This window comes from Macrotis lagotis, chromosome 1, assembly GCF_037893015.1.
Source record: "Macrotis lagotis isolate mMagLag1 chromosome 1, bilby.v1.9.chrom.fasta, whole genome shotgun sequence".
NCBI lineage: Eukaryota > Metazoa > Chordata > Mammalia > Peramelemorphia > Peramelidae > Macrotis > Macrotis lagotis.
The window spans coordinates 186041691-186055615 of record NC_133658.1 but is presented as its reverse complement, the minus strand read 5'-3'; the positions used below and the strand labels follow the sequence as shown (position 1 = coordinate 186055615).

Sequence of the window (13925 nt, the reverse complement as noted above, 5' to 3'; positions counted from 1 at the left end):
GTTGAGGCAATGAAATCTGATCACTAATGGTATGAGATAAGTAAAAACACACAACTTTGAAAATTAAATATAATAATATTTTATTTATCATAATTATAGTTATAAAATAGGCCAAATACAGAATAATATCATTACAAGATCATATGTGAAAGAATTCAATCAATCAACAAACATTTAATAAGCATCTACAATGTTTCAGGCACTGTGTTAAGTACTAGATTAATGAAGAGAAAAGATGAAATGGTTCTGTTCCTTAGGGAGTTTATAATCTAATAGAAGACATGTGCATTGATATTGTTAAGGCTATAGCTAAGAAAAAGAATATAAACTCATTTTGGAAATTGAGGGGTGAGGGTAGTCAGCCAAAAGGAAACCAGGGAAACAGCCTCTAAGGAGCTGGTTAATACCCGTGCCATAACTTACCTTCAGTTCTCCACTGCTTTTAAAGCTAAAATTATTTATTTTTTTAAAGAAATATTCAAATAGCCCTACAAAATCAGAGGATCAGAGACTTTATTTAAATTAACAGGACATAAAGGTCCACACTCCTTGAAATCATATGGACCAAATAGGTCATTAGAATTTCTGACTTTTCTGTTCATTGTAATGGCATGATGTAGACACAATAAGTATCAAACCAATACAGATTGTTGGGTTTTGTTGAATTCATCTTGGAACAAAACCCCTGCTATTTCTCTTGTAGAGAACCAACCAGACATTCCAAGTTAGGCTCACTTTGGTTTCCAGTTGGGTTTTGTTTTTTCTGTGGCCTGGAAACAGAAAAATCTGCTGAAATACGATTTATCTTTTATCCTGACTGGCTTTTTTTCACCTTTGCTTCTACCCCCCACATCCCCTTTAAGTGGTAGAAGTACATTTGAAGTGTGAATGTCACTTCATGCTATGTTTTTCCCTTGGGGGAGCTCACATACCACCCATGACCCTTGGCTGTGTCCCTGAGATGTTGTAGTCATTTGCAGTTAAGGGTAATTGGCAGCAGAATACACTTTGTTCTGTACAGTGTTAAAAAATGGGCCACTTTGTTTTGTCAACCTTCATGAACTTCCTTTCACTTCAATGGAGGAGTGCAACATTTGTGTAAGAAAGAAATATTGTCTTCGATGGGAAATGTATTCCATGTGTGTTATAATTTATATTATGACAGATCTTTCTTGAGCTTACATTATTTTTATTCACATGGTGGAGACTTTATCAATCCTTTTTTTTTCTTTTTAAAAGGAGGAGGGAATATATACTTTGAGACAACCATAATTTTTATTTGTGGAAATATGTGATAAATGTGAACAATAAATTTATATTTAAAGTCCCATTTGTATCTGATTTCCTTAATAAATCTGGATAAACTGTCTGCTCATTTTTTCATATGTAAAGTATTAGAACAAACATTCCCAGTCTAATTGAAAAATCTGTCTTTACCAGGCCTATGGAGCTATATTAAAAAATAAAACAAGGGATGAAATGTCTATTTTAGGACCTTTACAGTGAAATTATGGGGCCTGTTGCATACATTTACACCAGCATCTTCTACTTGCTTTTGACCCTTAATGTCATTCAACAAGTAACATTAAAGAACTCAGTAGCCTCAGAATAGTGTTGTCAATACTGTTGACCAGTAGCTTAGTCTGCGTGGTTTTTTTGAGGCTTTTCCTCCCTTCATGGTTCTGATTCCCTACTGAGGACGCCTTGCAAAGATGTGGGATTTGCTATAAAAATACAACTCATCTAGTAATGAATGACTTAGGTAGTGGCAGAATGGGAGAGGTCAGCTCACTAGTGGACAAATCAGCAGCAGTAGTTGTGATAAAAGATACAGAAGAAAATGAAAGAGTGGAATGTCTGTCAAGGATGAAGCAGAAGGCTGTCTAGGAAACAAATCTGCATAATTTTCTCTCAGCTTTTGAAGACAAATATACATCAAGCTTATTAGAGGCACTGTCTATCAGGGTTCCCTTGTTCTTTCCTAACTTTAGGAAGAGTCAAAGTCCTTCCACTCATTTAAGTTGTCAAACTCCACCACTGGGGGATTTTATAAAATACTATAATTCCATTCCCATAAACCAAAACCCCTGACAGTAATCCATTCTTTGTAGAACTCAGGGACCTTCTAAGGCCACAGAATGTTTTCATTAGACGGTCATGGTCCTCTGCTCATCTGCTTAAATTCAATCACTTAAAAACCATCTAACTAACTTGTGCAGACTTTGAGATTAAAAACAACAAAAAAAAATCACTATTCAAAAATTACAAGCAGAACAGATATAGTCTTAAATTTGACGCCTATTTTTCCTGTTGCTTCTTATACTCTTTCTTTGCTGGTGGGTTTGGCCAAAACTGTTAACAGATACAATGCAGACTGACCAAAATGGAAGCAAAGGGGAATAGCAATCTTGAGCCATTTAGGTTTGCTGCTAATGTCCTGTTGTTTGGTGAGGTCAGTGACTATTGCTATAAGCCCATGGTGGCACTCTCTTTTCTATATCTGAGGCACCTCAAAGACTGTATGCACTGTACTGCATTGTGGTTTAAAGATACCTTGTAATTTAGGGAGTCCACAGTTGGTATTTCAGAGCTACTTCGCTCAGGAAATAGTGAAACACTATTTTTATCAAACCCTGATTAACCAGAATGTTCAGAGTATGGGATAATTGAATTTACTGGTTAGCTAAAGGTCTTTAAAACACACATACACACATACAATAGCTTTTTTTGTTTGTTTATTTTAACCCTTGTGGAAGATCTTTCTAAAATTAACTTATTGAAGAGACTCTCTTGACTTAGGAAGTAGAATCTATGGAACATGATTTCATGGTTATCATACTGAATAACAACTTTATTATTTTGAAAGTACAAAAATGTGGACAAAGTTGGACAAAGTAGAAAGACCAAGATTTTGGGTGTATTGCTCTCAAGACATCACCTGGAATTTGTTTTAATCTCTCTAAATTCCTGTTAGTTGATTTACAAGGCGTTTATTTTATTTTATTTTTATAAAAGCAAGGTTTAGAAAAATCTGTGTTATTCCAGCTCCAAATTCTGTGATCCTATGATCTTAGGAAGTCAAAGTCCTAGTTAAACAAAGGCTTAATGTTCTTTGCTATGTTCTCACTTTTTCTTGAAGGTCCCAGGCTTTGTCTTTTCTGCTTAAATATCTTCACAACTATGTTAAAACAGCCAATCATTTTCTTCATTTTAGTTTCCTGCTTCCACTGTAAGCATAATACAAATATAGAATTAAGTTGGATATTATGCCACCTGATGAATCTTCTATAATACCAAAATTTCTCTGAAATTGTTAGAGGAATATTATTATGCATTTCACGGAATTTCCAAATAAAGTTTCTAGGAGTGTAGCTATGTTTTTACACTAGCAACTCCTGCACACTATGTTTAGATCAAAAGTTCATTCTAATTTTTACAAATTTAAATTATGTGCTATAAGTTCCCTTTTCAACTATGAGCACAGATTTTCCCATCCAGGAACACTAAAGAGAAGTTACTTGCTTTGATATGTGAATTGATTGTCCTAAGTGCCCTGTACTTAACATTGATGTTGTAAGAAAAATAAAGACACCTGGAGCTTGCACACCAAACCAGAGATTCCCTTAAACAACATCTATGGCTAGTATAGATTTCAATTTTGCAAATACATTACACATATTTTAGTATCAAGAATGAATGTTAAATCAAATTATACTAACATTTTCTATACAACAATACTCCAAACCAGATTAAAATATTTCTATTAGCACTTATTCTCTATTTTATTATCTCATCATTCATATTGTTTCTAAGAAAATTATGCATACACAACATACATACATACCTTTATTTAAATGAAGAGGTTCACATTAACATTATAGAATAGGGCATATTTTACTAGGCTGCAACCTGTTTGGACAATAAATAGCAAATGCAACTCTGTAATAGTGACATGATGCTAAGAAATGCTCTTTGATGATTTCAACTGTATTTTTTCCATGCTGTTGCTATTGTTAATGTCAAAAAATATAAAACCAAATTATAGTTCCTCCTTTTTTATTATGGGACATTTTTATAGCTGTCAGAAAAAGGCGTATTTCACTGTTCCCATACTCATAAAACTCAAATTGTAAGTATCCTTTATAAATTTTCCCTTGGCTTTTTCTTCAGTAAGTGGAAAATCATCTTTTCTTTAAATGATGACCCTGCACAGTGCTGTGGAGACAGTGATGATAAAAATGTCATTATTGTGATGTCACCACTTCGATATAATATAAATCTTTTTAAAAAGAAAATCCACATAAGACAACAGAATAAAAGGAATAAAATATTTCTACATTTGCAAAAAGAGATATTAGAATAATTTCTTAATTAATCCATCATAAAATTTGTCTGCATATGTGTGAGAGATTTTTTGTTATGGACCAAGAAGGTGGGTTTGGTGTTTTCAATTATCATGGAGTCTGGTTGAATAAAATTCTAATATATTCCTCAAATCTCATTTTGAACCAAGAATTTCAATTACCTAATCAAATTTTGTTTCAGAGCCGTTAACAAGGATCCCAGCTGATTGATCTGTATACTAACACATTTCATTTGCTCAACCTTACTTCTGTTGACAATTAGCAATGAGCAATAAAGCTTATTAAAAATAGGAAAAGTAGAAGAGGGGAAGAAAAGGAGAAAGTACAAATGGGGGCTTAAAAGAGACCCTAAATCAGAAAAGTAATCCTTATATTGTTCAGAATTATAATTATTTGCAAAAGTTCTTTAGATTACAGAAGTAAATTATTGCAAGTAATCTTATTTGGCATATATTATATTCCCAAATTTATTTTTTCAAATAATTGCTCAATCAACCAAAAAAATTTAATTAAACTATATAGCAGTACTGTACTAGACATTGTAAATGCAAAGATAAAAAAATGAAATAGCATAGAACTCAAGAAATTCACATTCTCTCTGATGAACCATATGTATGAATCAACATAGGATACACAGTAAAGAGATGAATGGGGCCACAGTAGTATTTGAAGAGAGGAGCAGGAAAGGTCTTATGTAGGAATGATTGTTTAAAGGAAGAGATTCTGAAAGGTAGAGTTTATTTCAGATCAATTCAGCTATAATTTAGAATTTATGAAGGAAATAAATTTAGAAAAGTAATGTTGGAACAAAGTTTGGTCCTGAATGTAAAAGGAAGTTAGCTACTAAAGTTTACTGTGCAGAGAAGACCTGTGATTCTTGACCATTTTTGTGAGGGATGCATCAGAAAGGCAAAAGAAGAAGGGAGACCAATTTAGAAGCTCTTGCAATAGGCCAGGCAAGATGAGATGAGATTCTAAATGAAGGTTGTGATTATGTGAGTGGAGAAAAGGGATTGTATGCTTCAGATGTCATAGAATCAGCAATATTTGGCAGCCGATGGCATCTCTGGGGTAAGGAAGAGTGAGACTTTGAGGATGACTTCAATCATATAGATAGATATGGGTGACTGCAGAAGAAAGACAGAATGCATATACTTTGCATAAAAGCAAATAGAAAAAAATAATAATCATATTGATAATACTGAAAGTTTTTCTTGGATTGTTTTATTATGCCTCTATTTGTAGTAGAAACTTAAACTAAATAACATAATACAATAAATTTCAAGTCAAATTTAGTTTTTTTGCTTTGATTTTGTCAGATAACATGATCATCAGCTAGTTCTTTCTCATTTCAAGTTGCTTTCATTTTATTTATATTTATTTACAATTTATATTTGTTTAAGTAACTCCTTTTGATCACTTAAGAAATGTTGGATATAAGGAATTTCTCATTCAGTTTCTAGAGGCCTCATAGACATTGAATAAATGGTCAAGGACCTTTGGCCTCCTTGATTCACACTAAGAGCAAGAACCAGTAACTGAGATTTAATTACTTGCCTTCAATTCGAAAAGCAACATAGAGAAGGGGGTGAATCCTCTGCAGGTGGGCTTTTGGTTATTAGCTTGGCCATATTTTTCATTTTTTCTGCTCACCTGACTTTTAAAACTCCTCATTAAAGAGTGTTAACAAGCAGTAACATAAGGCATTACTACAAAGCTTTAGAAAGAACAAAAGAGAATAAGGGAGGAGGAGGTGGAGGAGGAGGGGGGTGAAGAGGAGGAGGAGGAGAACATAAAAATAGTCAGAGTCAGTCAAACCTAGGGCAAAGAAAATGAAAATGTTTCAGAGGAAGGTATTTTATTTTTTTTCCTTTGCAGCAGGGGAGGAGAGGATTAAGGAAAGGAGAGGAAAAAATAAAATGTATTAATTTGGAAAATGGTTAATAAACACTATAGAAGCATTATACATTGCATATAACTCATGTACTACAGAAATAGACATTATACCTTGGATTGATTTTATTTTGACCAAAAAATACAAGTCTGTCAATAAAAAATGACAACTTTCCCAAAGACTGAAATAAGTTCTGTATTAAAGAAATATTATATGACCATAGATCAGGAACAGAAAACAGCAAATGTAAGGGAAGCTAGGAGGAAAAATTAATGTTTAAGTCAAACAGAGGGAAAAAAAAAACTTTTAAACACTAAACCCAAGTGACAAATGACCTTCTGATGGAAACCTTGTATGGCCTATCTCATAGTTAGGAATGATTCCATATGGCTTTCCCACAAGAATCTCTTTAGGATTCTTTGATTCTATAAATTGCACCACCTCGTGCCCAAATTTCTGAAATTTGATGTTTCTATTCAATTTCAAACCCCTTTGTATACAAGACATTGGTAGTACACTAAAAAAAAAAAAAAAAAACTGGAGTGGGGGGTGATGCAGAGAAAAGAAGGCAGGATTTGTTTGATGAGGCAAGTGTTCTTCCCTGGAGTCAAGCTGATGCTGAAGTTTATGTAGCGACCTGCCTATTAGCTCTCTCTAGAAACTTTTATCCGGGCAGTCAGCCCCAACAGCAATTCAGGTAGAGCTGAATAATGTCTGTCATTGTCTCAACCGCCATGAGGTTTCTCAGCTCAATGCTGCACTTGAATGACACTCTGTTATTATACTATATTTAGGCAATGAAAGGTGTAATTAGCTTTGTTCTGCTGCAAACTGATCCTGCCTCCCATGCATTATAAAGGGTAATAAAATAGGCGGGCAGATATAAAAACCTGAATAAGCATATTATGCTGGGGAATTTCATGACCCTCAAACTGTTGAAAGAATCAGGGAAAGGGAGCCTTCTCTATCTTCAAAAGCCTGTTGAAGAAGGTTGTCAGTAGGGGCCATCCAAGAACCCATACCTAGGCAGTTCAGGTCTTAAGAAAACAGATATTTAATCAACTCCCCTCCTGTGGTAGACACTCTATAATTGATGATATTTTCTTGGTGACTGCTTTCGACTATGATAACTAATTTCCTTTGAAGGCACGCTGGGAGAAGAGGTTTTGTCTCAGTGTCATTCACCATTTAGGCCTTATACTATCCGGGGTCTATCTCCTTTCTTTGACTGTCAAACTGCTGTATATTGTTCTTTCCAGACATCCTTTGGAATTTGAGTCGACTATTTTTGTCACAACTCATGACTGAAGGAATGAATGTTGTTGATCAGAATCATCCTTGTAATAGGACAACACCACTTATTACAATAGTGGATAGGATTTATAGCTAACATTTTAATGTTTGTAAAGCACTTTACAATTATGATCTCCAAACTAAAATGAAACTTGAGAGGCAGATGGTATTATTATCATCATTTTATAGATGAGAAAACTGAGACGGATAGACTTGCCCAAAATTACACAATTTGTAAGTATGTGTGAGTAGGGAATTAAGCCAAGTTCTTTTTGACATCAAGTCCAGTACTTTACCCACCACATCATGCACTGCCTCTGATGTGTGGGAAATTCCATAGATTAGCCAATCATAATCACCATTATATCACATTACCATCAAGTAGTCAATCAGTTTTTTGCATTAAGACCTCTATTAAAGGGCAACTTACTATCTTACAGAGAAGTCCATTTTGCTGGAGTATACTGTTAAATAAGTTTTCATAATATCAAACATAAATTAATCTCTTTATAAATTCTACCTTTTTTTTTGACCCTCTAGGGTCAAGCAGAAATGTTCAATTCCTCTTCAATAAGGCAGAAGCCCTTGATGGTAGCTATTATATCTTTCTTCCCTAGGACAGAGACCATATATCTTCTTGATTCAATAAAAAACTATTTTGAAATACACTGTGGCATGCCCTAAAAGGGGCATTTATATAGTAAGTAAACATTTATATAATGCCTATGTTGTTCCAGCCAATGTACTAAGCACTTTACAGGAATTAGCTCATTTAATCTTCACAACAATCCTTCTGGGTAGGTATTGCATTATCCCCATTTTGCAGTTGAGGAAACAGAGGCAAACAAAAGTTATAAGTAATTTTCCCAGGGTCACATAATTAAAAAGTTTTATATTTGAAGCTGGAGTTGAACTCAGATCTTCTGAGTCTACTGAGCCACCTTACTATCACTAAAGTTAGGAGACTTGTATTAGGAAAATCAGAAACTTATTTTTTTTTCAGGATCAGGAGAATATATTCTGAGGTTACAGATATTGAAAGTTATGGTTTTCTTCTCTGAAGATCAGAACCAAATCTGAATCATTATAAAATGGATATCAAAGAGGACTGCAAACTCTACAGGTGCCTTAAGGCAGGAGATCTAGTCTGATATAAGTCCTAAAGAAGCTCTGCTCTTTCTTCAACTTACTCTTCTAGTACCTGCCTATACATAAACATTATAATATGACCGTAATCTTCTTTTTTATTGCTCAAATGTTTGAAGTAAACCAAATATTGTGTCAACAAAAAAGAAATGAAGGGGTTAACTAGAGAAAGATAGAATTACAAAGTTTGGAAGAGAGGAAAAAAGTCCCTGCTTAAATGTTGGGAATTTTTCCTAACTAGGGGTGTACAACAAGTATTACTGAACACATAACTTTTCATCTAAAATAGATGTTCTTCTGGTCTAGCTATTATGGAAAGCAATTTGGGAATATGCTTCCAAAAGCTATTAAATTTCATATGCTGTATCCCAGTGATACCTCCTACTAGTTTTGTACCCCTAAGAGATCAAAGAAAGATGAAAAGAACTCATATATACAAAAATATTTATAGGATCTCTTTTTGTGGTGGCAAAGAATTGGAAACTGAGGGTATTCCCATCAATTGGGGAATGGTTGAACAAATTATGACTGTAAATGGAATGCTAATGTGCCTTAAATAAAAAGAGGGGAGTGGATTCAGAGAAACCTGGGAAGACTAGCATAATAATAAAAAGTCAAGTGAGCAGAACCAGGAAAATAGTTTATACAATAATAGCAACACTGCAAAGACAAAAATGTGAAAGACCTAGAGACTCATAAACAAAATGACTAACCACAATTTGAGAGGACTTATGATAAAATATGCTATCTCTACCTTCAGACAAAGAGATGATGAAATCAGTGAAGATCGAGGTGATTTTTGGGTGGGGGGGGTTGGATATGGTCAATGTAGGATTTTTTTCCATGCATAAAGAGAATGAGAGGAATTGGGAAGGAACAAATTAGTATGTGAAAATTTAAAAAATTGAATTTAAAAAATGATTTTTAACTTTTTTTTTTCCATGTAAATCTTGAACTCCTTTTATGAAGGTTATGGAACCCTTCTCAGAACAATGTTTTCAAAAACATAAAATGGAATAGTATCGCAAAGGTAAACTATTATGTTGAATTACAGTTGTATATGTGTATATGTACATGCATATGTATACATGCATGTACACACACATGTATTGTATTGCATTGCGCATGTACATGTCTATGTATACATGTGTGCATGTATATATGTGCACACACACACACATATATATATATATTATGGATCTAGGCCATATAATAGATAAAATGAAAATATATTGAATTACAATTATATTTATATATGTGTAAAGCTCCCTATATGCATATATATATGTCTGATACACATATGAATACAAATATACAGACCCAAGTTAAAAAAAAGACAAGCAAAAAAACTCCTCTAATATAAAGACAAGCCCCTAAGGCTTAAGAGGAGAGAGAATCATGTGGACATATGGACCTTAGGAGACATGAAATTGAAAAATGAGCTTATTATTTTTAAATGTATATTTGATAAGTATCCAAACCTTTATATGTTATTTTAAAATATTGACCAGTACATATTCCTGGAAGGTGTGTATAATTACTTCTGTATTGACAACTAATAATCATTACTCTTGAGCCTAAGTATTCATTTATTTCAAAACACATTCACAATAACCAAGCCCATGCCTCTCTATCTTTTTCATAAGAAAAGAATAACAGTCTGTCAAATGCATTGCAAAATATTAGGTAAAGGTTATCTGTAGCTGTGTGCCATAGTAAAAGAATGTGTGTTGGATTTGAAGTCAAAGAAATTAGACTCATTTCTCCTGTTCTGTCACTATATGCTTTTGGACAAGTTGCTTAATTTCTCTGCATTTAGTTTCCCCATATGCAACAGAAACAAGTTAGACTTGATCATCTCTGAGATCTCTGTCAGTTGAAAATATGTAACCCACAGTATAATTTATCAGTAAGATGAAATTATTTGCCTTTTGGTTACCTTCTTTTTTGAGTACTACCACTTTTTTTGGAATGTTCATTGTTATTGCTTAAATAATGCATTCTGGAATTTTGCAAAGGATCAACATCAAGCTCAGTGGCATATATTTCTCAGATTTTAATGCTCTCTCTTCTCTCTCTCTCATTCTTATATTCTGTCTCCCTATCTCTGTCTCTCTGTGTCTGTGTCTCTGTCTCTGTGTCTCTCTGTGTCTCTGTCTGTCTGTCTCTCTGTCTCTGTCTCTCTCTCTCTCTCACTGGGAAACTATCCTTTACCAATTTTGTTCTCCACAGAATTTCTAAGATCACTGAAAGAATTTCAGTAATCAAATCAACCAGATATTATAATATTAACTCTAAGATGTAATTAATATGGGTCTAGTGACTTGAATTCATCAAATGTGGCAAGGGGCTCATACTATCTCCATTATTATCTCAGAGTTAAACTTTCTATCAATCATTTGTGTTTTATCCTTCCAAATACAAAGATCCAAAGAAATTGGAAGCAAAAGATCTGTTCAACAGTTCTTTCTTCTTTCTCTTGATTATTATCATTTCCCTTTCTATGCTAAGCAGTGGTCAATTGCATCAACTTTTTGATCTTCTTTTTTTTCTTTGAATACCCTGTCACTCTAAACTAATTTAGTTTTATCATTCATGATGCTATTCTTACAGGATTATGTTACACTTTTGTATTTATTCTCCATTACCTGACTTTGCCCTCATTTTCTTTATGTCTTTTTACACTCTAAATTGGTTGGTATGTTCCCTGTATAGATACATAAGACTCAGTATCTCCCTCTTTTGTTTTGATTGCTTCATTTTTAACAGGTTCCTCTCCCCCTAAAATGAATTTTTATATAAAAATTTGGTTTAACTATAACCCAAGAAGTCAAAGAAAGAAAGAAATGTCCCTCATCTGACAAAATATTGATAGAAACATTTTTCTTTGTAGTAGCAAAGGAGTAGAAATAAAATAATTTCCATTGATTAGGGAATTGACAAAAAGTACGCTATAAGAATGTAATGGAATATTATTGTACTATTAGAAATGATGGGAAACTTTTGTGAACTGAAGAGTAATGGAGTAAGAAAACAATGTATCAAATGATTAGAAGAAAATATAAGAAAATAATATATTCCCTGCCTTCAAGGAATATACATTCTAATGAGAGGAAATAACACATAAAGCTTGAATGGGAAAATGGGGGGGGGATGAAAAGTCCACTGTTCTACTAAGGAGAAATAGATGGACACTGAAATGGAGACTTCGGGTTATGGAAAAGGTCAGGAATTACTGTGAAAGTCTGGATCTGGGATAAACAGTTCCACGTTCTAGAAAAATGGTTTACTTAACAAAGTCCAGCATGATTACAATAACACAGTCCACTATTTTGTCAAAGTAACTGTACTATATTTTATGTAATGTGAGCTCCGTTCTTTTTTTTTTTTTATTATTTGTTGTAAGGGATTATTTGCTAACTGAGAGAGAGGGAAAATAAATTCACAAATGTAGATGACTTTAAAATCAGCAAAGGTCAGGAATAACCATAAATCACATATTTCTCCTTGCACACCTTCTCTTTGATTGTTCATTATAATTTGTGGTTTGTGTATAATCTCTCAAGAAAATAAGTTGATTTTGACCTTTTCCTTATTTTGACTGACAAGATTTGCATATTCATTTTTGATACCCTGTATCTACATTATCTTGGTGGTAAAATTTTATCTTTTCTTATTAATATTGTAATTGAATATTAAAAAATAAAATTGATCATATATTTGGAAAGTACTTTTATGCCAGCCTTCATTAGGTATACTCTATTAGAAGTCCATGACTTTTATATTTTACTCTAGGGTTCTGAAATCTAAATATTGTTCTTAGACACATTTTAACCAACTATTTTCCAAATTGACCTTTCTTTTCTTCTGAAACTATTATATTTATGGTGGCAAATGGGACAGAAAGGTCCTAAAATCTTTAGTTTCATGCCCAACACTTATAAAAAAAATTACAGTGATTCTTGTCTTCAGAAGTATTGTTTGTGCCAATTTATATCACCCGAATTTCATCTGGGTCAAACTTGGCAGTAGCCATCTAGCTTGATAAGTCTTGAGAGGTTTTCTGTTGTGACTTAAATACATGCTGAAGAAAGATAAGAGATATTTCTAATGGTACTATCATCTAAAAAATAGATGTCAGTGCTCCAAAACAGGGTATCTTTTAACTTTTTATTCTGATTAATACTGGAGTAACCTTTCAAATTATAACATCTGTCAATCTTTATCAAGGTATGCAAACAACATTTAATAATACCAGAATTATATAAGACTTTTTCACTAAGTATAGACTTAAAGTGACATATATTAAGGGGAAATAGAGGTATTATTAAACAGTAAGAATAGTATCAGTTAAAATTTTCAGAATGAGCTAAAACTTTTGAAAAATACTGCTCTTGGTAAGGTTGAGCGAATATAATAATATACATTAGATTATTTTACTCATTTGGGGCCATGCTAATAAAACTAACAAAGAATTGTATTAAAAAGTTAGAAAAATAACAATTCACATCGAAGGAAAAAAGCTTCAGAAGAGTAAAGTATCTTTTTTAATTAGGAGGAAAATGCTCCCAGTACTGATAGAGCTCAGATGATGCCACAAAGCAGTAAACTTTAAAACAATTTGATACTGGTTAAGAAATCAAAAGGTTAGTCAATGATATATACATACATACAAAAGATACAGAAGCTAATACTCTAAAATTGTGTTTTAGAAATATAAAGATCCTAAATATTAATGTAAGAATTCAATATATAACAAAAAACTATTAAGAAAATTGGAAAGCAGTGTAATAAAAAATACTTTGTAAAAATCAACATTTCACACTGTATTCCAAGATAAGCTCTTAATAGGTGACATCATAAACAGAAGTGAGATAGGAATTACCTCAAAAATGGATAATTTTGATTATATAAGTTTTGAAAGTTTGTACAAACAAAATGAATGCTGGTAAAGTTATAAAAGAAACAAGCAAAAAAATTGTTGTGAGTTTCTTTGACAGCTGTCCCATTCCTAAATCATATAAGGAAATGATTAAAATGTCTGATAAGAAGATCAAAAGATATAAATGTGCAAAATTCCAATGAATATATCCACACAATCAACAACTATATTAAAAATGATGTACATCATTAATAATTAGAAAAATGCAAATAAAATAATTCTGACATTTTACTTTACAACAATCAAATCGACTAAGTTGAAAGGAAAGAAAATATGAACTACTCCA

The 13925-nt window shown here is 32.8% G+C and overlaps 1 long non-coding RNA gene across 1 annotated transcript in view; it reads right to left on the bottom strand.

Moving 5' to 3' along the window:
* Positions 1-2883: 2883 nt before the first annotated feature.
* LOC141514895 (uncharacterized) overlaps positions 2884-13925 on the bottom strand; it is a 32434-nt gene continuing 21392 nt past the window's right edge. Inside the window, exon 3 of the long non-coding RNA XR_012476137.1 lies at positions 2884-3227. This is a non-coding gene — a long non-coding RNA (uncharacterized LOC141514895). The remainder of the gene's footprint in view (positions 3228-13925) is intronic.